The 27,974-nt window shown below is 39.5% G+C and overlaps 1 protein-coding gene across 8 annotated transcripts in view; it reads left to right on the plus strand.

The window, feature by feature from the left end:
• The first annotated feature begins 8,781 nt into the window (after window positions 1–8,781).
• Window positions 8,782–27,974, plus strand: part of OSBPL6 (oxysterol binding protein like 6) — a 101,892-nt gene continuing 82,699 nt past the window's right edge. For 7 of the 8 annotated variants that reach the window (XR_014173902.1, XM_081936513.1, XM_081936511.1 and 4 more), the window contains exon 1: window positions 8,782–9,086. The gene's annotated coding sequence lies outside the window, so the exon portion shown is untranslated. Of the gene's footprint in view, window positions 9,087–9,121; window positions 9,164–27,974 lie in introns of those variants that run through there. The other variant, XM_081936512.1, reaches the window with a different exon arrangement.

Consider the following 27,974-nt stretch of genomic DNA (forward strand, 5'->3'; position numbering starts at 1 on the left):
CTTTATAGATCATAAACACCACCTTGAATCGGATCCAGAAGTAAGCTGATCACCCAATGCAGCTCATGCATTGTTACACACACTATTCTTCGGGTGCTCAAAATTGCCTATGTGGCTGCATTTTGTAACAGCTGTAGCTTTTGGATACTTTTTAAGAGTGGCCTCATGTAGATTGCATAGCAATTTATATAAATCAGTAAAGATATTGTGACAGATGCTCCAAGGGCTATTGTAGTACTTTCCCACTAAACGAGGCAGATGAATACCTTGGTTGAATATTGACCATCTCTTCTTAACCCTATTTGCTCTTCCAACTGGACATTGTCCTGCTGCATCCATTTGATTAAACTCCCATGGAGTTGTCTAGAAAGCCACTAATTGTTCTAAGAAAGTTAACTGAATAGTGAATATTAGTCAGGTTTACCTTGTTTCTTCTTCTATGTATTGGCATTGTAATAGATCTAATCCAGTCATTTGAAAGCATATATAATCTGTAAGGGATTCAATATATAATCTTAAAGTGATTCAATGTTTGGGGGGAAAATTATATCTCCTTAGAAATCTTACCTTCTAATGAATTTTTGTCTCCTTCTTAGAAATAGTTAGAGGACTTGAAAAATGCATATATTTTACTTGGGCTTTCAAATTTCTTGTCAGGGGAGGAAAAGAATAATAGGCAAGGTATTCTTTTTCAATAAATCCAAAACTCTTCTCTGAAAAATATTTCAGGAAATCTATGCAATTATCCCAGAATTAATACAAAACTTCAAAACTATATTAATTTTAAGGGTGAATTTTCTACAGGTAGTTTTCTGAAGTAATCTATTTTCACTAATGATTCGTTCTTGTCAGTAACAGATTGAAAAGGTAGTTTCCTCCTTTATGCTAATAATGAGAAACACCATCCCAAAACCTTAAAATATAGTATTTGTTACCTATTCAAAATAATTGCTTGCTCTTGATCTAAGTTATGAACCATTGAGCAAAAATATGAGTTATTGGTAATATATGTTGTAAATACATGGGCATAGTAAAATAAGAGACATAAGTTTCGCTTTTCTTTAAAAAAATGTGTATGGCTTCTTCAAGTGTAAACTTAAAGCAATACATTTGGATAGGTAACATATTTCAAATTTTAGTAACATTTTCAAAAGCAGATATTAGAGAGTCTATATAGTAGTCATTGATTGGGTCCACTCCTACTTTTACCCAAGGACACTGAAAAGTACCTCAGAGCAAGGAGTTAATTCCTGAAAAGATCATTCTTGGATATCTGGAGAATACCTTTAGTCCCAGTAATGTTTTAATATTGGCAAATTAAATACATCCCCTCTAACATTTTATCAAATAAGGAGAGCAAAGGTATATGGGGTAATTTGAAGATAGTTAAGCAATAAATAGTATTCATGTCTGCTCACAATATCTACTGCATTCCCAATCAACTTGTTGATTATTTCAATATATTAATTTCACCCTTGCATGGCACTATAATTTTGAGTCTGCCTGCTTGCTTGTCTAGTTATTGTTTTTCTCTCTCTGATTCTTTCATGGGGGGGGGGTTCCTATATTGCAGTGATGGCAAACCTTTTTTGGCTCGTGTACCATAAGTGGGGGGAGCGCAGGGGGGTCATGTGCGTGCGTGCCACACCCATAATGCAATGCACAACCCCCCAGTGCGCATGCGCACACTACAGGCACGACCCCCCATTTTTTGCATGCTTTTTTCACCCTCCCCAGGCTCCAGAGGCTTTATAGAGCCTGGGGAGGGCGAGAACAGCCTCCCCTGCCCCCCCCCCCAGAAGCCCTTCGGAGGCTTCAGGGACCTTCAGGACGCTTCCCTGAAACCTCCGGAGCAGTCAAAATTTCCGGTTTGCCCGAAGGGCTGGTTTTTTGCACTCCGGAGGCTTCAGGGAAGCTCACAAAGCCTCCGGAGGGCCTCCGGGGGGGAGGCTCTTTTCACCCTCCCCAGGCTTCTATAAAGCCTCTGGAACCTGGGGAGGGCGAAAAATGGCTTTAAAACAGGGTGAACTCAGCTGGCCAGCGCGGGCATGTGCGCTGGCCAGCTGACAGGGCAACGCCTCGCTTGCCCTGACAAATGGCTCCGCATGCCACCTGTGGCACGTGTGCCATAGGTTTGCCATCACTGCTATATTGTCTGGACAAATATTCCTTGAATCAGCTTACATTATAGTATTGCCATCTCCTTTCTTAGGCCTGGATATCTTCCAAAGTCTTTGCTGTTCTGTTCTGCTCATTCATTCAAACAAACTTACCTAATCATTTTCATTTTCCTTGAGTACAGATTAATTCAACCAATCATTATTAACAGCTTTACCAAACATAATATGCCCAACACATATATTGTGTAGCCATGTACTATTGATTGCCTCCCTTATTTAGTTGCAAATATGTTATTGTTTTAAAAAATGGCTTTATATTTTTAGGATTTTAAAAGATTCCAGAGGTAGCATTAGATGCCTTTTGAATTTGCTTTGCAGTATGCTGCTTCGTACAGTATTGTTTTCTATTCCATTTCCTTTCATTCTTGCTTGAAAGTGTACCTTGAATAAGTTATTAATTACGATACAGTATCTTCACCTTAAACTATTCTCGTCTGTTCCACAGCTACATTGCACAATGAGCTCTTGGTTCCTTGCTGTATCTTCTATAACTGTGTCATCTAATGAACCTAATGGACATTAAAGTTTATCTTGAATAATAATAATGATACTGTGTTTACATTTGTGTGATCTTTTGCAATTATTGTATGTCAAAATAATTGGTTCATTTGGACAAGACTGGTGGTGACTGTCATCTGCAGTCAACGAAACCCAACACTGTCAAATTATCTACTAAGACTGTATTACTATTCTTCTCTTCCTTTCTAGTACCTATCTCTTTTCCTAGTACCTATCTCTTTCCACTTATGACTATAACCATGTTGCTTGTATCTTTAAATTTTATATTGTTTTGTTTGTTTCCTGGTATAATTTGATTGCTTATTAGTAACTATGACTATCACTGTGTTATATCTTATGATTCTTGATGAATGTATTCTATTTTATTTTTCTTTATATATACTGAGAGCATTTGCACCAAAGACAAATTCCTTGTGTGTCCAATCGCACTTGGCCAATGAAGAATTCCATTCCATTCCAATCCATTCCAAAGAAAGCAATATATTAACCTTTGCCATGCTCAATTTTTAGAATGGAAAGACTACATATCTTATTCTTGTGTTTGATCTGCATCTGTTCATTCTCTATAGTATTAAGGACCCTTGTTACATTTAACTGCTTTGGTTCTCAAATTAATAAAAAAAAACCCGGGTTATCATATAAATGGCATTCAAGGGATGCTGTTTAGTCTCTCTCTCTCTCTCTCTCTCTCTCTCTCTCTTTTTTTTTTACTTTGCCAGGCAACATCCTATGTTTTCACAGTTTACAAAATTAGGCATCATCTAATAGTTGTGTTCCAAATTTAGCCAATGATTTTTGATGTCTAAATACTATTGCCAGTTTAACTCTGGTGTATAATGAGAAAGGAATAATTATAGGAGAACTTAAATGCAACAGTTCTAAGGAAAAACAAACTAAGTATTGTGTCGGGATTAAACAGGATTTGCTTTTAACTACCTATTATCTGGAAAATGACTCCATCTGCATCTTCACACATCTAGGTGGGAGGATGACAGAACACAAATCCGTGAAAATACTAAATTTCCTCATAGGATATCATCACAAATGTGGAATGAGTCAGATCAGTACCCACTGACAACCATGTATAAATGCAGAAGGCTTCAACGCATAGTTTGGAGTCTATGCTTTAGTTGGTGCCGCATTATTTCTTCCCATCTCTGTTGAATTAACTATATGCTGAATGGCATGACTCACATATTAATCATAAAATTACTTCCTCCTCCTCCTCCTCCTCCTCCTCCTCCTCCTCCATATTTGCTTTCTATTCTTTTAGTTTTGTGTGTGGCAAGATTCTAAGCCAGTAGTGCAAGAAATTGCCAGGTAAATAATTTCTTGGTTAGTATAAGCATTTCTGGAGTGAAGGTAGTATTATCCTTGCTATTGCAACAGAAGATCCCATAGGTACGGTTTAGGGCCCCCAGAGGAGAAGCAACGAGCTAGGCTCCATCTGGTCTGGCAAGCCTATTGTGGAATCATCCCTGGTCAGTGGACTCTTATCTTCCAAGGTTCTTTCAGCTGTGATTAGGAGAAATAGCAAACATTTTATCTGCACATCTTATTTTGGTGGTAATGGTGGTAGAGAGGGGATAATTAATCTCATATAAGACTGAATGCTGGACTATTTTTCCCAATGTATATTATCAGGTGTGGGCTTCAAAAATTGCATCAACGGGTTCACTGCCCCATTGCAGGATGGGCATGGCCAAGGTGGGTATGGCGTAGCCAGCCTTCTGCACAACAGTGGGGAGGGGGTGTTTTTCACCTTACCCAGGCTCCGGAGGTTTTCTTTGAGCCTCCGGGAGGCAGAAAACTACTTTTCCCGGGCTCCGGAGGCTGTCTGGAGGCCAGAAACAGGCCCATTTCTGGACTTCTGCATCCTCCAGTAGGCCCGTTTTCCCCCCTTCCTGAGTCTCTGTGCAAACCTTGCACTTACCTGGCATGATGAATGGGCCACGTGGAGACTCCTGGGAGGGGAGGGGTTGGGTGGGCAGGGTGGGCGTGGCCAGCTAGGAGTGGCATTTGGGGGTTCACTGAACTGGGCAGAATCCTAGCTGGAGGATCATGCAAACCCCCAGCAGCCCACTCCTGATTAGTGAATAACACAACCATAGAGTTGGAAGTGACCTTGGAAGTTTTCTAGTCCAACCCTCTGCTTAAGCAGGAAACCCTATACCATTTCAGACAAATGGTTGTCCAATCTCTTCTTTAAAACCTCCAGTGTTGAAGCACCCACAATCTCTGGAGGCAAACCATTCCCCTGTTTAAATGTTCTGTCAGGACATTTCTCCTTAGTTCTAGGTTGGTTCTCTCCTTAACTAGTATTCATCCATTGCTTCTTGTCCTGGTGCTTTCTTCTGAATACAATATATGAGCTATAGCTGACAACTAAAAAAAGATCTCCCTTGACAAATGCCACTGAATAAAATTATTTTTACCATGTACAGGAGTTATATTTAGTGTGTGACCATTCTGTACAGAAAACAATCTATAACTGTTAGTGGAAACAGTCTGATCAAACATGTCATCAGCTTTTTCAACAATCCTGGAACAGCTCTTTAAACAAATTTTCTGAATTTCGTTAATAGGTTTTGTTCAGCTTTTGGATAACTGCTTTTTCTGGATTCAAAAACACAACTGTCAAGGATGTGAATCAAGAAATTGATTGGACAATTTCCTTGTTTCTCCATTGTTAAATATAAAACAATTCTCAATGAAGTAAACCTGCAACTCTAGAAATGTTGGAAGAACCTTTTTGCATTCATGGGAATGACTGGTGGCAAGATAGGCTGGGAGACGAAAGGCTGACGAGGAACCCACCAATCAGTGTCCTATGGTATTTTACATTTAATTGGAGTAGCAGCAGAGGTGGTTCCTAATAGTTAGTAACTCATGCCTCTGAACCGGTTCTATTGACAGCATCTATCTTGTTTTTTGCTTCTGCGCATGTGCAGAAGCAATTTTTTCACGTGTCCCTGAGCGAACCAGCAGTAAAAGTATCCAGAACTCACCCGTGAGTAGCAGCACTGACCAGTCTCATTCTCAAGGCATAAAAAAGCAGAGTGCTTTATATTAATATATTTTCCTTCTATCTCAATAATGGAAAGAAAACATACCACAGTTGCTGGTGTCTGAGCCCACAGAATGTGTTCAGAATTGTTCAATAAAATTTCATTCCCAAATACTGAAATATCGAATATTCCAGCATTTAGTAGAGATTCTTCCAGAATCGCTGAAAGAGTTTGTGACATTTCTGATCAGTGTGTTTGCACTGTAAGAATCTTATAGTGAAGATTACTGTTTTTATAGCTGTCAAGTAGAGTTGAAGGTCATTCCTCAACATTAAGAACATGTTTCATATAGCAAGTGGACTATTTCCTGGCAAGCTATCCTTTTATTAAATGACTGTTTCTCCTTTTCTCTTGTGGATGGATAACTTGCTTGAGTCATCTGGCCTTTTACAAAAGATAAAGACATTATTCATCATTTCTGCTCTCTTCTTCTGCCCTCTAATTCTACACAATGTGGAATAGTATATTATTTGGACTGAGTTGCAAGATGTTCTTACAGAATAGAGTTGATTATTTCTACAATTTATTACTTTTCTATAAAGCTAGGAAAGCAACTGCTTTCCAAATTTGCTGGATTCAATACCTAGAATTCTCACCCTACCTGGGCCAAACCATGGGTTTTCAAACTGTTTCAGACCATGGAATCTGTTAAACAGGAAAAATCCCAGAACTCCTGATCAAGAGGTAGTGATGGATAACAACTGCATTCAAATTAACTTTTTGTTATCTAAGTCTCCTATGGCAATCTATAAAATTCATTGCCTTGCAATGGACAAGGTGGGATATAAATCTAATAAATAATTCTTGTGGAATCCTTGGAAAAACCCCTGATCCAAACAATAATCCATTTGGTGGTTTTGAGATCGTGAAAGGCACTGTATCATATACGTACCATAGTATGCTTTGAGGACACGAGAAATCAAAATTATTTCAAGATTGCTATGGGTTGCTTCCAAGTCTCTAGCTACATGAGTCTTGCTTCCTTGTTCCCTCCATCACCCTAGAGGTATTAAAATAATTATGATTATGTATATTGCTCAGAGATGATATTCAGCCGGTTTGCACCAGTTTGCGCAAAACGGGTAGTAGAAATTTGGCCTGGGTCACTGAACCAATAGCGATTGCTGGCTGGCCATGCCCCTGAACTGATCGTGCGGTCGCTGCTCGCTTGCCCTGTCTGCCCGCTGCTTGTTCTGCCTGCCCACTTGCTCGACACTCACTTGCTCAGCTCACCCGCCTGTTCACCCCGCATGCCCTCTCGCTCGCCCTGCCCACCCACCAAAAACTACTGCAGATCAGCTTGCCTTCTAGAGTATGGACCAGCCTCTGTGGGAGGAAGGTAAGCAGCCTGAAGGAAGAGGCGTGTATGTGTGGGGGAAGCGGTGCTAAGGCCGTGGCCATTGAAGGAGGGGAAATGGGACGACACGTGCAACTGGCGAAGGGAGGGTGGGGAGGCATGCAGGAGGAGGCCTTTGACAGATTAGGCCAGGCTTGGGCAGAAAATAGGTAGAAATAAAAAGAAAATGTCCTACCATTTTCTGTGAATGTGGCTTGGTGGTGGTGGTGGGGGTCATGTGACTGAATGGGCATGGGCGTGAGTGACATCAAGTTGGCCATGCCCACTCAGTCACATGACCACCCTAGCCACGCCCACAGCACCGGATGTCAAAAGTCAATCATTTCTTGTCCATACAAGATTTGAGTTATTTCTATCAATGTCATCTTGCACAACAGAGTATCTAATAACCCTTGTGCAATAGCAGAAAGTGGTAACTTATGGACAGTCTGGGTATTTACTTCTTTGTCGCAGTTTCCATTGTTCAATCTAATATTCAATCTACTCTAGTAACTGGATTAAACAACTTTTACTGTGCAAATCCAATACGTTGAACGGGCATCTAGGAGATCTAGGTTCAAGTTTACAGAAGCTCACAATACCCCTTCAGGCTGGTTGATTTCTTCAACCCAGCCTACAAGAGAGTTTCAAGTTTTCAGTAGCCTTCCTATGACCTCCTAGTTAGGGTCTGTGACAATTCGTCACAGTCAACTTGCCACGACCAAGTTACCATGGCTAACTTGTCACAGCCAACTTGCCATGGCAATTCACGGCTAACGTGCCACGGCCATCTTGACACAGGACAACTTGCTCTGGAACAAGAGTTACCCTAATATCAAAGAAATGGTGGAATAGAGTAATTAAAGGATGCAAAAGGAGGGATCGAAAGAAAAGTAAATGGCAAACATTAAAATATTTTTATTTATTTTAAATAACTAGATAGAATTGTTAAATTGTCCCGCAGTGACTTGACTGTGTTGAGTTGGCTGTGGCAAGTTGGCCATGGCAAGTTGTTCCGTTCCATCCTAGTTGTGTTTGTGTATGTCTTTAGAAATCGTATCACCTATTACATTTCACATTTCTTCTATTAGAACCGGAGGTGTTAAATTCTTTTATCCTCCTCATCTTGAGGGAAACAGTTTTGAAGGGCAGCAAATGAAAATACTTAAAATGAATAACAGTGTTACTCATTCAGTTTTACTTCAGATCACCTGTACACACTCCTCTATCTGTCTTTCCGCTGCTCTGCAACACAGGCTGTGTATATACACCTCTATTACCCAACTCAACGTAGGTACGAGGAGCTGGTCAGATGCGCAAGTGCACCCAAACACCATATTCTAAAGCCAGCGGGATTATTTCTATGATTGGTTGAAGTCGAGAAACGAAAACACGGGTCATTTCTCCTAAGGACGGCGCACTGTTTGGTAAAGAGCCGCTACTCCGGTATCCTTTTAACGAGAGCTAGGAAGCTCGGCGTCCTTTCCTGGCATCTCTGAGCACACCCACGCGCGTCGCCATCCCTTTGCCAAGACCCGCTGAAAAGGAGGAGGGGAAAGGGGCCTCGCTCGCTTGCTCCCGCTCGGCTAGGGGAGGGAGGATGACTTAGCATTGAATCCGACTCCGGCAGGCAGGCAGGCGGGCAGGCTGGCTCTACGCTTCCAGGTCTTGTCACAGCCCGGCCGGCCTTCACCGAGCAAGACGGGTGGGCGGGAGCGCCCGCGAGGCGTTGAGGGAGGGCGAGACTGCACAGCCACAGAAGGGAGGAGGAGAAAAGGCCCCAGGAAAGCTGCCTTGAGGAGCCGCCGCGCGCCGCCGCCTTTTCGCGGGACTCGGGAGTGCTTCGCGAAAAGAAAGCGGGCGACGCCACCAACCCCCGCCGCCTTCCCTTCCGAGCAGCCCGCCGCCACTTTCCTCCCTCCACACACCTCCCGCGTGCGCATTTTCCTCCTGCGGCGCCCCCCGAGCTCACTTAAAACTCAGGTGGGTTTTCTCTCCCTTGCCGCCGCCGCCGCTGTCGCTCTCTTTCCAGGGGCTTTGCGCGGAGAGTACCGGGCAGGGTGAGTGGATGGGGGGAACGGACGGCGAGACTCCTTCCCCCTGGTTTATCTAACCCTGCTCAGGGGAGGGGAGGGTGGGGTTAGGATTGAAACCACCAAGGGGAGGATGCCGCGACTCGCCCCACATCCAGTCCCCTCTGTCAGAGGGGCTGCAGCAGCTGGAGGAAGGGCGCCTTGGCTGCGGATAACGGGAGCGTCGTATCGCCGCAAAGCAGCACCGAGCCGGGTCTAGAGGCCGTTTGCAGACTTTGTGACAATGGCCGTGTGCGGACGAGGCGGGGGGGGGGGGGCAGAACTGCGCACAGGCCGGCGAGCCAGACAACTGCGGGGCTCCGGTTCCCCTTGGGTTAGGTAGGGTAGCAGCTGTTAAGGTTGGCTCCTGTCCACACCCATCAGGAGTCAGGAGGGTCTGCATTCTTGGGCGCACGTTGCTGACTGCGGGGGAAAGGGTGGTTTGTACGCGGGTCTCGGAGCCCACAAGAAAGTACGGGTTTGTAGTTCCCTTCTCCTACAGGACTTGCATGCTCTTGGGTGCCATTAGAAAATATCGCTGCCTTTTAAAACATAGTCTACTTTAAAAAAACAACGGATAATATGTGTCCTTAATTCTTTCATGCTGCAAATGGATAAATAATACGGGGGCAAAGAGATTTATTTTATTTTTCATCCTCTCCTGGTTTTGGAGGCAGGGCTCAGTCCCCTGCATAGCAGGAGCTGCTCTGCATTAACGATGTCATCAGAGAAGCTGGGCCTGCCTGGGAAGGGTACTTTTCCTTGCATAATGAGGAGGGGGAAAAAGCTGCATGCTTCAAGAGCTGTGCTATGATAAACCTATAAATGAAGCTTAAAAACTTGGAACTGACATCAGGGCATGATGTTATATAACTCAGTGGTGCTGAAATGAAATGGAATGAAAGGGCTGGAAAGATCTTTTTGTGTTATTGTGGGGGGGGGGGGAATCAGGAGGTTTTCCCATTACATACAGTGTCATTTTGAAATATGTGGCAAATGAATTGTTCCTGTGTGTTGGAGAATAGGAATCCCAAGTTTTGATAACAGCAGACATACTTTCTTAGATTTCAATTAATGAGAGAAATTTATTTTACTTTTCATTTGCTTAAACTTGTGCAAAACATTAATATTTCACATGGCTTAAAATGTTTTACCAGTGCTACTGGTAAGATGCTGTAGGGTAATATTAAATATGTCTATCAGGTTATAGCAATATGGTAACGTAAGAAGAATATATGTGTTGTACTTTTCATAGTAAAACACATTTCCAAGGTCGACAACCTGCAGCGTAGCTTTCATTTAGCAATCTGTCATCTGTAAAATAAGGTGCCTGAGCCACCTTGGAAGATTATATTTACAGTGGTTCTTGAATGGAGTCTGAAAATAATTGAAATACTTTATAACTTACTTGCCACATATTTAAAAAAATACTGGCAGTAAGTTAAAGATGCTAAAACTGCTAAATTCATTGACTATTAAAAACTACAGTAGCAGAACTGTGGTGAAAATCTACTGTGTAAATTACAAGAGTGATAAAGGCTGTTATTCTCTAAGTGGTTAGCAACAGGATGCCACCAGCTAAAAGATAAAGCAGTTCTTAGTAGCAGGTTTCTCTTCTGCTTGGTTTGAAATAGTTGTGTAACATATGTACATAGGCTATATATTTGCTCATATTTCCAAAAGAAGCTGATTTCAATGTTGTTTCACTAAGTGATAATATCCTTGACTTTCAGAAACTGAATTGGAACAGGGAAGGGAGCAGATTAAAATGAAGTTGCTGAATCATTTTATTTCAGGATAAATCGATGCAAGTAAAACATTTAAATGTACATTGTGGTTCTGTGCAGGAAAAAAAAAACAAACTGTGCTGAGCAGGAGAATGGAAATGAAAATACTGCTGCCACAGCTTCTCTGTATCCATTCATCTATAACATTTTTAGGTTGTTGTAGCATGACTCTCTTCCATAATAGAGCAAAATGCTCCAATCTACCTCAGGAGTTTAGAAGAAAGATGCACACTGTATGATCCTGCCCACAGAGTTTTAATGCTGTCATTGCAGGGAAGCGAAAATGTTGCTGCCTGATTGCATTTTAATGGTCTTTGTGATGGAATGACTTTTTAAAAGTTATAAATATATTTGTTTGATTAAAATGTTTTGCTTCTGAGCATTATTTCCAATGTTGTTAATATTTGTTCACATGTATATTTATAATAACTGATGTGTTTATATGGTAGTGTAAGAATTATAATTTAAAATAAGTAGATTAGATCTTTTCTAAACCAGTTGAAAGTGTATTAACCCACTTGCAGAATGTATGCAGAAGTTAAAATTTAATTTTGTATGAATGCTTTTAGAATGTGTTAATAGAATGAGAATGTGATTAAAAAGACATTAAAAACATAACTCATTGAACAAATTAAAAAAGAAAAGAAAAATACCAAACTGAAAGTAAAATCAATTCAAGTTGTTGGAATAACATTTTATATTATTGTTTGCATTTAAGAGATACATGTGCAATTTCTTACACTTGAACTGAAATCAACACACACACACACACACACACACACACACACACACACACACACTATTAGAGTTGTGAGTTTCTTAATGGAAAAGCCAAAATGTGACTGAATGTACATATTTTTTTATTTTATTTGATTTGTGTTCTACTTTTCCTTTTAGGCATACCAGTTTGGTACATAATAATGGTTAAAGCTACTGGGGGCTGTGAGCTTTAGGTACAAAGAAAACCACTTCTGAAAATCTTGGCAAGAAAATTGCATGGACTCATTCCTGCATTCACCAGGATGTGACATAATGGCCCATTACAATTTCCTTCAGGAGCTGAAGATGCATTTATAGTACTTCCTCTCTCCATTTTTCTCTACAACAGTCTCTTTAGGTAGGTTGGGCTGAGACACAGAGCAGCCCAAGTCCAGTTTGTGCACAATACGGAAGAAAAACTTTTTAAAGATTAAATGCTCTTAAAATACAACTGCATTTGATTTATAATGCTTTTGATTTCTAGCTTTAATGTTGCAGTAAAATTTTGGAAGCTTTTTTGCCCAATATTTTATTATGTTCAGAACTCAGAGACTAACTGAATTTAGATTAGATGATTTTTAAAAAATCATAAACTAGTTTACATAGAAGGTTAGAGAACACATGATATCCTTCTACTTTAATTAATGCAATTTATTTTATTTTATGAAAATAACATCAGGGTTGTTTACTATTGAGAAGAATGCAATAAAAATTTGACTGTAAAGTAATGAAGGGTACAGAATAATTAGGAACAAAATAATTAAGTCAGGTAAAAGAAAAAGGGTGAATGTATAATGCTAGAGAAAATAGTTCTTTCCTGTCCCTCTCCATCTTGCTTCCGCTGATTAGAACATAATCATGCCTAAATATTTGCAATTCCTATCCCATGTGCCACTGCTTCCGGTGCCTGGTTGTGAACCTGTACAGTTGTGTTATTCATTGCTTTGCATACTGATGACCTCAAATTCATCCCTGGCATCTCTGGATTGAGCTAGAAAACTGTCTGCCTAAAACACTAAAATGCCAGTTCTAGTCAATGTCAAGTAGACTGAGGCAGCAAGCATCTTATGTTCCTATAGTAGAATCATGATCTGTGGCATTGCAGGTATGCGGGATGAGCAATGAGGCTTTGACTCTGTAGACTTCCCAAGTGCTACTTAGCAGAGCAAAGTATGGAAAGAATATTTCAGAAGTGAAGCTTATGGATTCCCGAGTTTTTAAGAAACAGATCAAAAGCACACTTTTTCTGCATTTCTGTAATTAACTGTAGTCCGTTCTTCATGACAAATGAACAGCACAAGAAGAAATGGGTGGAGAATTTTGGGGTGAAATGGGTTATTTTGTTATGGTAACCTATCTACATATTAACAGCTACATAAGCTTTAATGTAGGAAACAGGCCAGACCCCCACAAATGTTTGGGTTTCTTCAAGTGCAGGAACAGATACTGATCCCCAACTCTTAACGGGAAAATGACTCCATACAGCAGGTTCTGAACTAATTATTAGGGTTAATTTGGGGTAGGTAATGAGCTGTCTTCCTCAAAATTAACCCTTAAATGCCTTCCTCATTGGCTATGAAAATTGTGAAGGATGCTTCTTCAAGAAGAAAAGGGTAAAGAAGCTTTGCAGAAAAGACTAAAATAAGAATGTATAATTTCCTATGAGTAAAAATATTATAGAATGGTAAGCGATGAAGCAAAAGTTCTTTAAGCATTTTCAGCCAGTTTCAATATACAAGCTTACATAGCAAACCAACATCGCTTATCACACTATCCCTGCTGTGGGGATCATGCTTACAGATATGCTTTGATGGGAGGTCCTCATTTATTATTTCCACTGTTTTAAACTGGAGATAGGAAACACTTGCATATAATCTGTTGATATATAACACAATAAACACAGTTTGTGCTGGGCACAAAAATTAGTCACTAGGTCAGCTGACTAGTCTTAATCTGTTTTAATATCAGGATTTCATTTGTGGCAAGAGATTCTGAGGGAGATCTGTCTATGTACCCACAACATGAATATCTTCTCTGGGAATCTTTTGGAACCTACTGAAGAAGTAGGGGGATGGTTTGAGTCAGAGCTATGGCTACGGGCATTTCAGCTGGGGTGAAGTGCTGCAGCTGTTCCTGGAGATGACAGATGGAATAACTTGTTCTGTGGTGGGCTTTCAGGAGTCCCATTGGTAGCATGTTTTTGGTCTGTGCTAGATAAAAAGCAGACATTTTGAGTCTCTCATTTCTGCTTCCATATAAAGAGGTGGGATTTCTGATATGTATTAAAAACCTGCCAGCATTAATTGAAGTCATAGACTTTGAGGGCCTAAAAGTGGGAAATTATAAATTTATTATTATTTCATTTGATAGAATAATATAATCGATCAAATACTAAGTACTAATGTATGATTAATTTTGAAGTTAAAATGATTTTATTTAGGAATTGAAGATTATTTCCCTCCAAACTTCATAATTAGATATAATTCATTTTTAAAAAGTGTCTGGACTGAAATCTTACATGATAATTAGATCCTTCTTTCACTAATGAGTAGATACCTTTTCTCTATTTGCGTATTGGAATACATGTAGCTTTATGAAGCTAGTATACATTGCTTCCCCCCCCCCCCCCCAATTTTCTGGAGTTAAATGTCATATTAGTTGCACATAATAGGACAAAGTAAAGAGATTTACTGTTGAGTTTTCACTTCTGTACTATCAGTTGTTAACCTGTTGAACTTTTTTCATGAACCTTTTTTCACTGCCTCTTGCATGTGATAAATTTTTGACAGACATTTGCTAGATAGATAATGTTGTCATGTAATGTCAGACAATCCCTTAGGAAACATTTTATCTCCAACTAAAATGCAGAAGAGTAGAAAGAGGCAATGGCTTCCAAGGTCCAGTAACTTCTATTACCAGGCTAAAATCAAGTATATAGTAACTATATAGAGCCATTTTGGTCTAGTGGGTAAGGCATCAGGCTAGAAATTGGGAGACTCTGAGTTCTAGTCCCTTCTTGGACATGGAAGCCAGCTGGGTGACTTTGGGCCAATCACTCACTCTCAGCCCCACTCACCTAATAGGGTTATAGTTGTGGGGAAAAATAGAAGGAGGAAGAAATATTACATATGTTCACTATCTTGAATTGTTTATAAAAATAATAAAGGTGAGATATAAATGAAATCAATTATTACTCATTTATATCCCTGAGATATTTGGGTACTTTATGTGTCCTTGCTGAAAGCTTTGCAGATATGAACTTTTAACTATTCTGTAAATGTAATTTCAGTTTTTTCAGACTGGATAAGACAGAATATATGGCCCCCTTTCCCTTCCCTGATATATTTTCTCTGCCCTATAACATATCAGCAGTATGCCAGACTAATCTCTCGTGTTCCACTGTTCCCACTGCAATCTATGTGGTCAGAAGAAAACAGTCAAACTATTTTTTGGGAGTACAAAATACCCCGTCTACTTTATGCTAATAAATAAAAGTTGTACTATGTTTTAATTTTAGGGGTACATGATTGAAAGGGAGGGGAGCTAGTTTTGTTGAGGCAATTAATCCTGCTTTAATGCGAGAATTGTTTTGATTTACAAATCACCATGAGGTATTAGAATGTTGTATTCTGCTGGTAAAATAAAAATACATGTGGATTAGAATCTTTTGTGAGGGATTGGGCTAAGGATTTGATTTAGAAGCAAATATGGTACATAATAAAATCTCTCTAATATATTCTCCCAGTGCTAAGGAATAATGTTTAGAATTCTTCACAGACCATTTTGGTTTTCACTGTTGAATTCAATCTAGCCTCATGTGCAGACTTCATAATTACATAATACCTCAATGTATTTTCCTTTCAAATACTGAAATATTATACTCTATACGCAGTGAGAATATTTGAGTTCTCTTGCTTGAAACTGCATTAAATTCTACAGCTTGCAAAACGTATTCACTTGAAAATAAGTGTATTTGAGCTATTAAATTTTAAATGCTTGGGTGTATCCTACTATTTGTAACAGGTGAAGGAAAATACATGTTTTTTTAAAATATTAGGTTGAGAAGAGGATATTTTTCAGCTTTTAACAGTTTGAAAGATATCAAAGCTGGACATAAACAAAATATTTGAATAATGGAAGAATGGTTGTAAATGATCTATCAGTAAATGATCCTGGAAGAAAGTGAGGATTCTTGTATTAGTTTTGAATAGTATTTACCCTTCTTAATTTTTTCAAAAACAGCAACTCTTTTCTAGATAGGTAAAAAAAGGGTGTTCCCCTATGGCAGATGGAAGAGGTTACGTTTACACTAAAAGGCTTATATGGATTTTTTGTTCCTTGTTCACATAACACATTTAATTGCTGGTATTTTAAGTGTTGATAGAAACCTGATCTAACGAAGCATAATTTATTTTTGATTCTGTGGCACTCTGGCAGCTTAACATGTGTTTGTGGTCACATAGTAGTGTTATATTTTCAGCTTTATCCGGAATTTTCAAGTGTTTGGAAACTTCCTTTTTCCAAAGGCACTTTACCAAGTATTTTTCAATGGGAAATTCAATAATAATGAGGGGGTGGGGGGAATCTACCCTGGGGGACATAATTCCTAAACTACTTATTTTTTTCCGTACCGTTCATAGCCATAGGTAGCAGGTCTTTTCCTTTTAGCACAATGAAACCTTGATTTAATAGACCTTGTTACAATAAACATTTCATGTGACAGAGATTTCTGCAGTGATTTACATCATTTGTGTAATGATGTCATTTATATAATTTACATAATGATCTCATTACACAAATTATATAACTTGTCATGATGTGGTACTTTGAGATGATACTGGTGAATAATGAACCCCCCCCCCCATCTGATCAGTCTGTTAAATGAGTTTCACAGTATTTTCACAGTACTGTGTACAGAAATATCAATTCAGATGACAGGGCGGGCCGATGGGAAGGGAACAGATTTTGTACAGCAGGAAATACTGGAGAAGAAAAAGAAGGTATCAACTTCAGATACAGAGGTACAATTTTCCGGGTGCAAAGAGGGTTTCTTTTTGTTCACTATATTTCAAATATTGTGAATGAATCCAAAATTCTAGTTAATAATGATGCATGCTTATAATTATTTAATATTCGCTGCTTTAGCTTGTAGGGGTAAGTAAAGAGTTTGGAAATATTTCTTACTATTTTTGGGAGGTGTGAAACCAGTATACCTGATTTGCTTCTCTTAAGAGAGGAATATTAAATTAAGAATAAACCACTTTTGAGGAATGGAATAAATCATTGTGTGATTCCTGTGTCACAGTATCATGCTACTAAAATGCAAAGTATTAATTTACAGTGGCACATTGTTTCTCATTTTTGAATATTTAAAGCTTAACCTCAAGGCTTAATACCCATATGATGTTTACATATGGACCAATTTCTCAGAAGATGAAAAAAGGCTGAATATTTGTGTCTTGTGAACTTTGGTGAAATCAAAAGTGTCCTCTTCATCTCCCTGAGGCTGAAAGAAAATGGAAAGGCAAGCCTTAAGAGCAAAAAGGTGTTTTTTCTGCAACTCAAGTCCAGCAGACAAATCCCTTTCCTATTTACCCTCCTCATCACATGTAGAAATAGTGGCAGGGAAGTTGATCATGCAGACCTACCTCTTGATTTCCTCTCTTCCTCCTTGAAGTTGTTCCTGTCCAATGGATACTTGGTTGATGCCAAGGGAAGCTTCAGAGGCTGCAGGGGTATCCCCCAATACTATGTAACCTACCTCCTAATACAACATAATGAGTAAAGTTGGTCAAGTCCTTTCTACCATTACTTGCATAAATTCTTATGCTAGCTCTTGCTTACACGTCATCTTTTTTCACATTGCATTCTAGCAATGTAAAATATATTTTCTAAATTTTGGAATGGTTCTTTTAGGTTTTAAGCTAGTTTGGCTGAACAGAACCATACAGAATCCAGATATAGGATGATAGCTGGCATCCAGTACTGCAATTGCATAATTTTAGACTCCAAAATTAATTGTCCTGTAGAGGATGCCTACTTTACCCAACATTTCTAATATTCACTCATTTCAAATCATGAACATCTAATTTCGTGCACTTAGGGATGTGCTTGTTCTGAGTGGGGCCCTGAACATCTGTCTTAAAAGTGTCATTGTTTATTTCAAAGGAAAACACGGATAAAAGGAGATAAATTCTTAGGTAGGTCGACCATATCTCTCAGATGCAAGAACATTAAACATGGCAGTATTGCTTCCTGTCTTGTCCTTTTTGTGCTTAGACTGAAAAATAATCTTTCTATTTCTCTGTGTACAAAGAGAAATACTCTCTTAACTCACTTTGACTTTCCTTAGCATGTGACCAAATTGTCAGCAGTATAATGGTCACATCTGGTGAACCTTCATACATCCAGATGATGGTGTTCAAAATGTGAATCCCCCACCCATCTTTATGTATTTTTCAATCTGAGTGAGTTAAACATATCAAGTTTTTTTTTTCTTTTCTTTATGGACTTCACGGAACTTTAAGTAGTTGATTTACAACTACTACTGGAGGCAAAAACCAATTCTGTGAATAATTGATCAGACATAATTTCTTTGATCCTGCATGATTGGATGGCATCTATGCTATTGCTATTGCGTGTTACCTCGTGGATGTTTTAAAATACCTTGGAAGCTAATTGTCCTGGTTGATTCTGTCAGAACACATGTTCATAGGGCTTGATACAAATTTCTTTTGTACCTTTGCTGTGTCCAAATCTAGCCTAACAGTCGCTTCATTTAGTATAGCCACTTCTCTCTTGCCTCTGCCACAGCTGTTTCTTTTTATGCTTAAGTAGAAGAAGCCTCATATCTAGACTCTTAGGAACAATTCTAGCGCATGTGTATGGATGTATCTTGTATTTCAGTGTTCTCTAAGGCAGTGTTTTTCAACTTTGACAGTTTTAAGATCTGTGGACTTCAATTCCCAAACTTCTCCAGCTAGCCATGCTCATTAAAGGATTCTGGGATTTGAAGTCCACACATCTTAAAGTTATCAAAGTTGAGTAACACTGAGAATATTGAAATACAAGATAAGCCTGCACATATTTTCTGTGATTGCTCTTAAGAGTTTAGATAAGAGGCTTCTTCCATTTAAGCATAAAAACGATAAGCTTAAAAAGGGGATATTCACTAAGAATGACTGTGTGAGTGATGGACAGTATATAATTTGACAAACAAACAAAATACTAAAAGTTGCCAGGGTTAAGTGGATCTGCATGGTTTTATTTGATCACCAAGAATACTGTATTATCATCATGTTTTCTTCTTTCAACAACTCATTTCTGCAACAAAAATAAATTTTTGGGAGCAAAATGTGTCATATATATTAGTCTGAAACCCAGTTCCAACTGCAAGTAATCTAAACTCAGCACATTTGAAGATTTTAAAAAAAAATCCAATTAGAAATAAAAAAAAATCTGAATAGCTTTATGGAGTCTTTGAAATGCAGAATCAGTCTTTAGGGTCATGTTAGGTTTTTCTCTGTTAAAGAGTATTTGGATTCTTTGGTGCAAAGTTCCACCTTCTGTTCTCTTTTAACTCTTTTGGCTATTCTAATATTTACATTCGTTTTCTGATTTTAAAAAAACCACTGGTATTTTAAATAAGTGATTGACTTATGTTAATGAAGATGTAAATATACATCTAGCTAAAAGATGTTGGATTTGATCTCCTATGCAGCTAGAGCAATCAATTTAGACATCACAAACCATTTCCCACATAATTATTCTATTTGTAGCAAATAAGGATTTTGTAGGACAGAAATCTTAAGAGTGGTTGCTTGGCATGTTGTAATAATAACCTGTGCTTAAGCATCACAATTGCCAAAATGACCTTCATCAAGCTTAAAATGGAAATCTTGTTTGCTAGGGATCCCAGAATAAATAGGAATGGTTGCTGGAGCAACATAGTATTCTCAATTGTGTCAAAGGTACAGCCAACTAAAATAGCAAACATCTTCAGAAATCACACGTTTTATCTTCAGTTATGTCAGAATTGTTTACACTGCTTTCGATTTAATTGTTAAAAGTTCTCAGGAGGACTGGCAAATATAGCAAACAAGAAAGAAAAGAGAAAAATTATCTGGAAATAAGTCTCAGTGAAAATAATATCTGACTGTAAGAAATTATCCATTGAACTTTCAGTTAAAAATATTTAACTACATTTAGTGGGAGAATCAATGAGTAGAATAGATTGGAACTAAATATAACTTGATACATTTTTGTCCCTTGATTAAAATACATGCTTGTTATGATGCAGTGTTTTTCAGATATTATACTGTGGTTTTAGGGAGCTCAGTAAATTGGCCCAGCAGCTTTCCAATATTATATTTATACTCCTTTTTGTCTCACCTTGTCATCTTGTTTTCCTGACACTCTATTGGGTACATATTTTAGTTCTTCCTCTTTCTTCCATTCTTCCAACAGGCAGTGAGTGACACTTGCAATCTTTTTTAAATAAATAAAAATGTATAAATGTAATGCACTGAATGTGGACCTATCAAGAGTATGAGCTTGCTCTAATAGTCTAGGCTCGTGATGGTGAACCTATGGCACGTGTGCCACAGGTGGCACACGGAGCCATATCTGTCTGCACGCGAGCCATCAGCTTTGAGGAGTTCGAACTTCCGGTAGGCCCATTGGGCCTGTTTTTCATCCTCCCCAGGCTCAAGAGGCTTTCCTGATGCCTGGGAGGGCGAAATCGGCCTCCCCCGCCCCCCCCGGACGCCCTCCAGAAACCGGAAATGGATCATTTCCGAACTTACAGTAGGCTCGTTGGGCCCATTTTTTGCCCTCCCCAGGCTCCCCAGGCCTTCCTGGAACCTGGGGAGGGTGAAAACGCCCCCCCGCCCCTCCTGAAGAAAATACCAAGCTTAGCTTGGAGGCAAGTAGTGCAGCACACGTGGGGGAGCATGGGAGTGATTGTGCGCACATGCGCATGTGGGGGAATACTTTGCATTATGGGTGCCGGCACGCACATACACCATTGTGCGTTTGCCCTTGCATTTTTGGCACCCAACAACAAAAAGATTAGCCATCACTGGGCTAGGCTAAATAGTTCCTGTATATACTGCTCAATTTTAAAGGTCATACTTAACAATTCTATGAAGATGTTCTACTAATTTGCCTCTCAGTTAATGTGGCAAGAGAAAACAAATACCATTGTTTGAATTGAAGCAGCCTCATGTCCAGGACTACATATATTTGGGATATGCTACGGTAAATAAAGAATAATCACTTTTTTCTTGCATTTGCTTAAAACTATATATGTCTGCCATCCTTTTATGTTAAACCAATTGTGTGGCCAAATGATTTCCCAGAATGAGTTGCAGATTCTTTGTAATTCATAAGACTGCAATCATCCTTGTAATATGCAAGAAATCAGTCAATGCAGATCACATTGGCTCTGAAAGCCATTACAAAAGCATTCTCATTGTTTTGAGTGCTAGAAAGGCTTTTTCTTGTCAAGAAAATCAGAGTTTTTGCTTCTGAACCGTTTCTAAGATCCAGTGATGTACAGGGCAGTGCAATTTTTGCTAGATAGCCAGCAACATGAATTAAAATTATATCTTTACAATTATAGAGGTGAAAAAACTACACACTTTGTGTTAGTTGCTTTAACTTCCTTCAGAATAAATATAAAGAGTTGAAAATTATCTCTTTGCTATATGGTAGTTAGCTTTCATAGAACAATAGCAGCATTACAATAGCATGTTGGCAGAGTTGCAAAAGGCAATAAGGCTACATCAAAAAAAGAATTAAAGGCAGGAGGAAAATTGAATTAAATTATTCCAATTACATTACTGTTCAAGGTACTGTATTGTAACACAAGTGCACAATAAACAGAAAAAGAAGGCTCGTACATTAATGTAATATTATACAATTCAATTATTAATATTTTTTTTGGGGGAAAGGGATTTTAAAACATGCAAGCTGGTCTATGCAGTTCACAATTCTAAAAGGCCACTGAAGGCATTCCTAGTATTAATATGCCTGTTCAAAGATAAAGACTTTGTATACTTGATTATTACTTTCGTTCCAGGTTTAAACTAACTTAAGGAGTATATGAGCAAAAAAAAGGAGGAATTTCTCTCATACATATTTTTTCACTTATGATTGTGATATGGGAGTCAGTCGGTCAAAAATGAAGACATTTGGTGGACAATTGAATCTGGGGAGCCCTAGGAAAATGTTTTATCTGCAGTTTGCCCAATAGCTGAAAATTCCCAAGGCAACTTTGCAGATTTCTAGTTATATAAAAGAGGCCTTTAATTTTAGATTTGTTTAGAAATTGTGCAAAATATCCCAGCATTTTAAATCCACTGATGTAGCCATTTTTAACCTAGCGTGAAAATTTCATTCTTGTTGGGCAGAACTTTTTTTTTGTTACCCAATTATTCTACTTTTATCTGTGTATGTGGTAGTGAGTGGTAGAAATACATGCTCATTATGCAAAATGCCCTACGACTGAATTGATTGGATTGGGAAGTGGGGGGGAATCTTCTGCTTGAAATGATGGTGAACATTATTCTGCCCATCAGAATAAACAACAGCTAATCCTTTCAACCCGGAAGGTTGCTTCTGACTGGATGCTTGATAGTCAAGCATTTGTTCAATGCAAAGCATGCTAGCTTTTAGTGGTGTATTTATCACTGTGGGAACAGAGTGCAAGATTCACTTTAAGCAGTGAAGCAAACAGATAAAATCTAGATAAGTATGCTTTATCTCACATCATCCTCATTGGCCCTAGCTGATTCATATGGATATAAGCTAAAATGTAGAAAGATGTTTTAATGGCTAAGCATAAATATTCTATTTATGAGCCTCTTTAAGAAACTCTTAAGGCTGCAGTGGTCTATAAAGTTGACAGTCTCACTGAAGTTAATTCCCGAGTTTACTTGTGCTGATCAGTCATGTTTTCTTTCCTGTCTACCTTTAGTATTAAGTTACAATTCGTTACTAACACTTAAGAGGAATATGGGTTGTTTGCATGGTTGTGTAATGCTTACTGTAATGAATTAAGCAGGAACTAATATTTCTACCACGAGAGAAAACTGCTATGTCTACATAGATCAGGTATCTCTTGGGCCAGCAAAGTCCCCGGACTTAGAAAGGTAGAACGAAGAGATCTAGCTATTAAATCCTGGAGCATAGACCCACAGCTTTGATTTTTGCAGTAGAGAGATCCCATTCATATATTGCAGTGATGGCTAACCTTTTTGCCATCACGTGCCAAAAGCCAGTGGAGTGCGGGTGTGTGTGTGTTCGTGCATGCATCCATTATTCTCCTGCCCCCACGTATGCGCACACGACCCCTCTGCACTCCCCCCACTTTTGGCATGCAATGGCACAGTGTACCCGTTTTCTCTCTCCCCAGGCTCCAGAGCCTTTCTAGGAGCATGGGGAGGCAAAAACGGCCTTCACCACCCCCCTGGAGGCCCACCGTAGGCTGAAAACATCCTGTTTTCTGACTTCTGGTATGTCCAGAAGGCCCTAAAATCCGCTGGCTGGCACACACATGTGCGCCAGAACTGAGCTTGCATGCCCGCTGATATGGCTCTGCGTACCACCCGTGGCACGCATCCCATAGGTTCACCATCACAGATATATTGCTTCATTTTTTTTCTAGACCTGTCTGTCTCAGGTCAGTGAATATTCTGGATAAGCAGTATTTTTCAACCTTGGCAATGTTAAGATGTGTGGACTTCAACTCCCAGGATTCCCCAGCCAGCTAACCAGGCTGGGGAATTCTGGGAGTTGAAGTCCACATATTTAAAATTTGCCAAGGTTGAGAAACACTGGTCTAGAGAGTAAAGATTTGCTGCTGTGCCTGTGGAAAGCCTAATTGCTTATATGATTGTTATGCTGTAGCTCATCCATTCCAACAGCATCTAGTTGAAAACATGCTCTTTCCCCATCAGCAGAAAGAAAACTGTCCCAACAGCAGAACAATTAGTTCCTAACTGACAGGATGATTTTGGAAAACTGCAAGAGAAAGAAGACCAACTTGTATGTAATATTAATTGATTGCATGAAGGCATTTGACTCCCTGCTACATGATTGGATAACCAAGTGCCTAGAAATAACAGGAGACAGTAGAAACATCAGAAGCTTTGTGCGAAGATTGGTGGCACAATGGAAGTCACAGTTGCTGGTCAATGGTGATAGAATGGAAGACGTTAATATTGAGAGGAATTTTCCAAGGAAATTTGCTACTGTTCATCATTGCACTGATTCCTCTCTTAACAGTTCTGAATAACTCAGACATGGCTATGAAACATTAAAAAAAAATCTACCAGGCTATCCCGCCTTCTTTATATGGACCTGAAGCTATATGGAAAACACCATCTGAAATAGAATCGCTGTTCAACACTGTCCATATAAGCAGCCATATATTGCAATGGTGTTTGGATTGAAAAAATGTGCCACCCTCACCATCAACAGATGAAAAATAGTGAAAACTGACGGAATCAAGATGTCTATGGAAGTAACATCAAGAATCTGGATAAAGGTGATCACTACAAATACCTGGGCATCCTTCAAGCTGACAACGTCAAGCATACTAAAGTCAAGAAAAAGGTTAGAAATGAATACATCAAGAGAGTGAAGAAGATCTTAAAGTCCAAACTCTATTGAAGAAATATAATCAAGGCAATCAATCTCAATCATTGGATACACAGCTGGAATAGTGGACTGGATTAAAACAGAACTAAAGGCCTGGATAAAAAGACCAGAAAAATAATGACAGTGAATCATATCCTTCATCCATGCAGTGACATTGACAGATTACTTAGCAAGGAAAATGGCTGGGCATGGAATATCACAGGTACATCAGATGGTTGAACAAGAAAAAGGGCATTGGAAGACTATCTCAAGGATAGTGTGTAAGATGCACTGAAGCTAGTATACCAAGGAAGGCCTACTGAGTATGGAGAGACCAAACTGGCCTATAAAAAGCACCAAATGAAGAATAAAAAGGAGGCATGGGAAGCCAAAGCATTACATGGCCAGTACATTAAATAAAAAAAACAGCAGGGAAACCACAGAATAAGAAAACTTGGCAGTGGCTAAGTGCAAAAAAATTGAAAAAAAAGGCAGAGGAGTTAATTTTGGCTGCACAAGACCAAGCCTTAAGAACAAATGCATACAAAGCCAGTATTGAGAAGACAGCAACAAATAGTAAATGTAGTCTCTGCAAAGAAGCTGAAGAAACAGTGGACCATCTGGTTCGTTACTGCCGAAAGATCGCACAGACTGACTACAAACAACAGCATGACAAACTAGCAACAATGGTGCATTGAAAGATCTTTAAGAAATACTGTTTGCCTGCAAGGAAGAACTCATGAGTCAATAATAGAATAATAGAAAATGTAGAAACTGAAATGCTCTAGGATTTTAGTATTCAAATAGAACCTGCCATAACACCTGAAACAATTGTCAGCGAGAAAGACAAAAAAGTCTGGACGTGGCAATACCTGGAGATGGCAGAATAGAAGAGAAGGAACTGGAGAAAATAATAAAATGCAAAGGCTGCAAATAGAGATAGAATGACTCTGGCAAAAAAAAAAAAAAAAAAGCAAAGGTAGTACCAATAGTAATAAGCGCCTTGGATGCAATCCCAAAACAACTGGAGCATCACTTGAACACCATCAACATTGATAAATTCATCATCAATCATTTGCAAAAGGCAGCTTCACTGGGAACATCTTATAATCTTCCACAATACCTAACACCAACAAATTCCCACATCTGCCTATCCCAGGTCCTTGTGAAGGACTCAATAGGTGGGCAAAAATGCCAAATTCAGTCTGAACATCTAGTTGACTGTGCGACAAACAATAATCGTAAATTTTCTTTCTTTATTCCCTCTTCCAGTTCACTTAATTTTGCTATGGTCCATTTAATCTTTTCAATTAAGTGATTTGGGTTCATATCTCTATTCCAAAATATGATTGCAAATGTTGCATTATGAGTATCATTAGACTTCAGAATAAAATATGCACTTCCGGTTCCGGCGTCTACCAGCGACGAGCAAGTGTTTGCTCGCTCCGGCTCCTCGGTGGGCTTCCCCACTTCTTGGGGGGCACAGGACGCCCCGCAGAGGCGCCCTGCCGGAGGGGCGGCATCGCGGGGATTCCTGGATCGGCGGTGGCCGGTGGGAGGTCCCCCGCTTCGCCCAAGGCACCGGGGAGCAGATCGGAGGACGCGTGGGCGTTTTCGCTGAAAGGCTGTGCGGAGAATGAACAAGCAGAAGGAAGCAGCGGCGGTGCGGTGAGGCGCATACCCCCCTCCACTCCCTTTATTGAATTGAAGAACTTCTCAGCAGTTTAAAACTTTTTCTTTCGGCTAACTTGAGAGGCGCGGCTGGAGGGAGGGGGATTCCCCCCCCCTCAGACAGGCGGCTTGGAACAATTTTGCTCTCAGCCCCAGGGGATGGAGGAGGGGGGAGAGCCAACCAATGATGCCACACCCTTGCTTAAAGTGACTTTCTTTGAATTTAACCCCATAATGTACTGATGATCTGAAAACTTTGGGAACTTTGAGAACTTTGTTATGCCTCTAAACCCGAAGCTGGCAGGGCAAGATGGCACACTTCCGTTGTCTTCATAAACTGTGAAACCTGACTCCACCTTTAAAAATTCAGGCTTCCGGTCTTTGTCTCCGTGCTACTCAGATAAATCTCTTGTGGATTGCTACTTTTTGAACTCCCTGGAGTGAAAAACTTTACTCTACTGCCAGGCTGACTAGAGAAATTCTCTCCTGCATGGACCTTCTGCCTCCTGGACTCATCTGGCTGCTCTGCCACTCTAACTGTCCATTCTCTACACTGACTGAGCTCTTTATTCTATAAACAATGCCTCCTAAAAGACCACCTCCTGGAAAGCCTGGCTTCGCTACCTCTGCCCCGACATCAGCAACTTCCAGCCCTGCTACACAACCAAAGATAACAGACCTGATGCAACCTAAAAGTACAGAGATGGATTTGCAACAAATGCTTCAGCAACTTCTACAGGGACAAGAGGAAATTAAGAAACAATTAAAGGAAATGAAAGAAGAAATTAAAGAGAATCAAGCCCAAATTTATAAGAACTCACAGAGACTGGACCTTTTGGAGGGTGGGGCGGCTGAGATGAGGGAGGGGGTGGAGGCGGTGCAGAAGGGAAACAAAGAACTTGATACCCAACAAATGAAAACAGAATTTGAGAGAATGTCCTTTTATCTTAGATTTCAAAACGTGATGGAAGCAGATGATGAAAACATAAGGGACATCATGATAAATATTTTGGCCGAATATATTCACAAAGAAAAACAACAGATGGAATGGGAGATAGATCTGGTTTATAGAGTGAACTCAGCCTATGCTAGAACACACAACGTACCCAGGGAGGTACATATTAAATTCCTCAGAAAAAGCACAAGAGACGAAATTCTGGGTGCATAAAGGGGGCAAGCCTTGACATACCATGATAGGGAAATAACCATTCTGAAGCAGATCCCCAAGAAAGTAAGGGAAAAAAGAAAAAATTATTCGCAATTAGCGAATAAATTATACCAGAAGGGGGTGTGGTTCAGATGGTTGATGCCTGAAGGTATGTTAATATTCTGGGAGGAGACAAGAATTAGAATCAACACACCCATAGAGGCACAGGCCTTTATGGAAAAAAACAAAACACACCTAGAAAAAACAGAAGATCCTACAACAGATATGCAGGACACGGGAGGGGCCGGAGCTCTGCCGGCGGGGGGAGATGGGGCAATACCAAGAAAGCTCAGATCACAAAAATGAATAAGAAAATCTTTTCGACATAAACTGACCGAAAGTACCAATGGAATTAACATGTGGACTATATACTACTATGTATTAAACTGATTGAAAGTACCAACAGAATTAATATGCTGACTATATATGACTATGTATTAATGACTTTTACCCAGATGTATACTATGAGTTTGGAGGGAGGGGGCGCCTACCACACTTTGCAACTGCCAAAATTTGTATACTTTTTCCACTACCTTTTCCCTTGTAAATTTTAAAAAAACCAATAAAACTTTGGTTTTTTTTTTAAAAAAAGAATAAAATATGCAGATAATTTTTTTGTCTTGCTGTTTCTATTACTGTAATGGAAAGCGGCTTTCTGAGCCAGGATCTTTTAGCCATGTTTTGGATGCGTTGTCATTCTGTAAGCAAACCAAGTGCATTCATGAGTCACTGC

The sequence above is a fragment of the Natrix helvetica genome (assembly GCF_964273705.1).
Source record: "Natrix helvetica genome assembly, chromosome: 1".
Lineage (NCBI taxonomy): Eukaryota > Metazoa > Chordata > Lepidosauria > Squamata > Natricidae > Natrix > Natrix helvetica.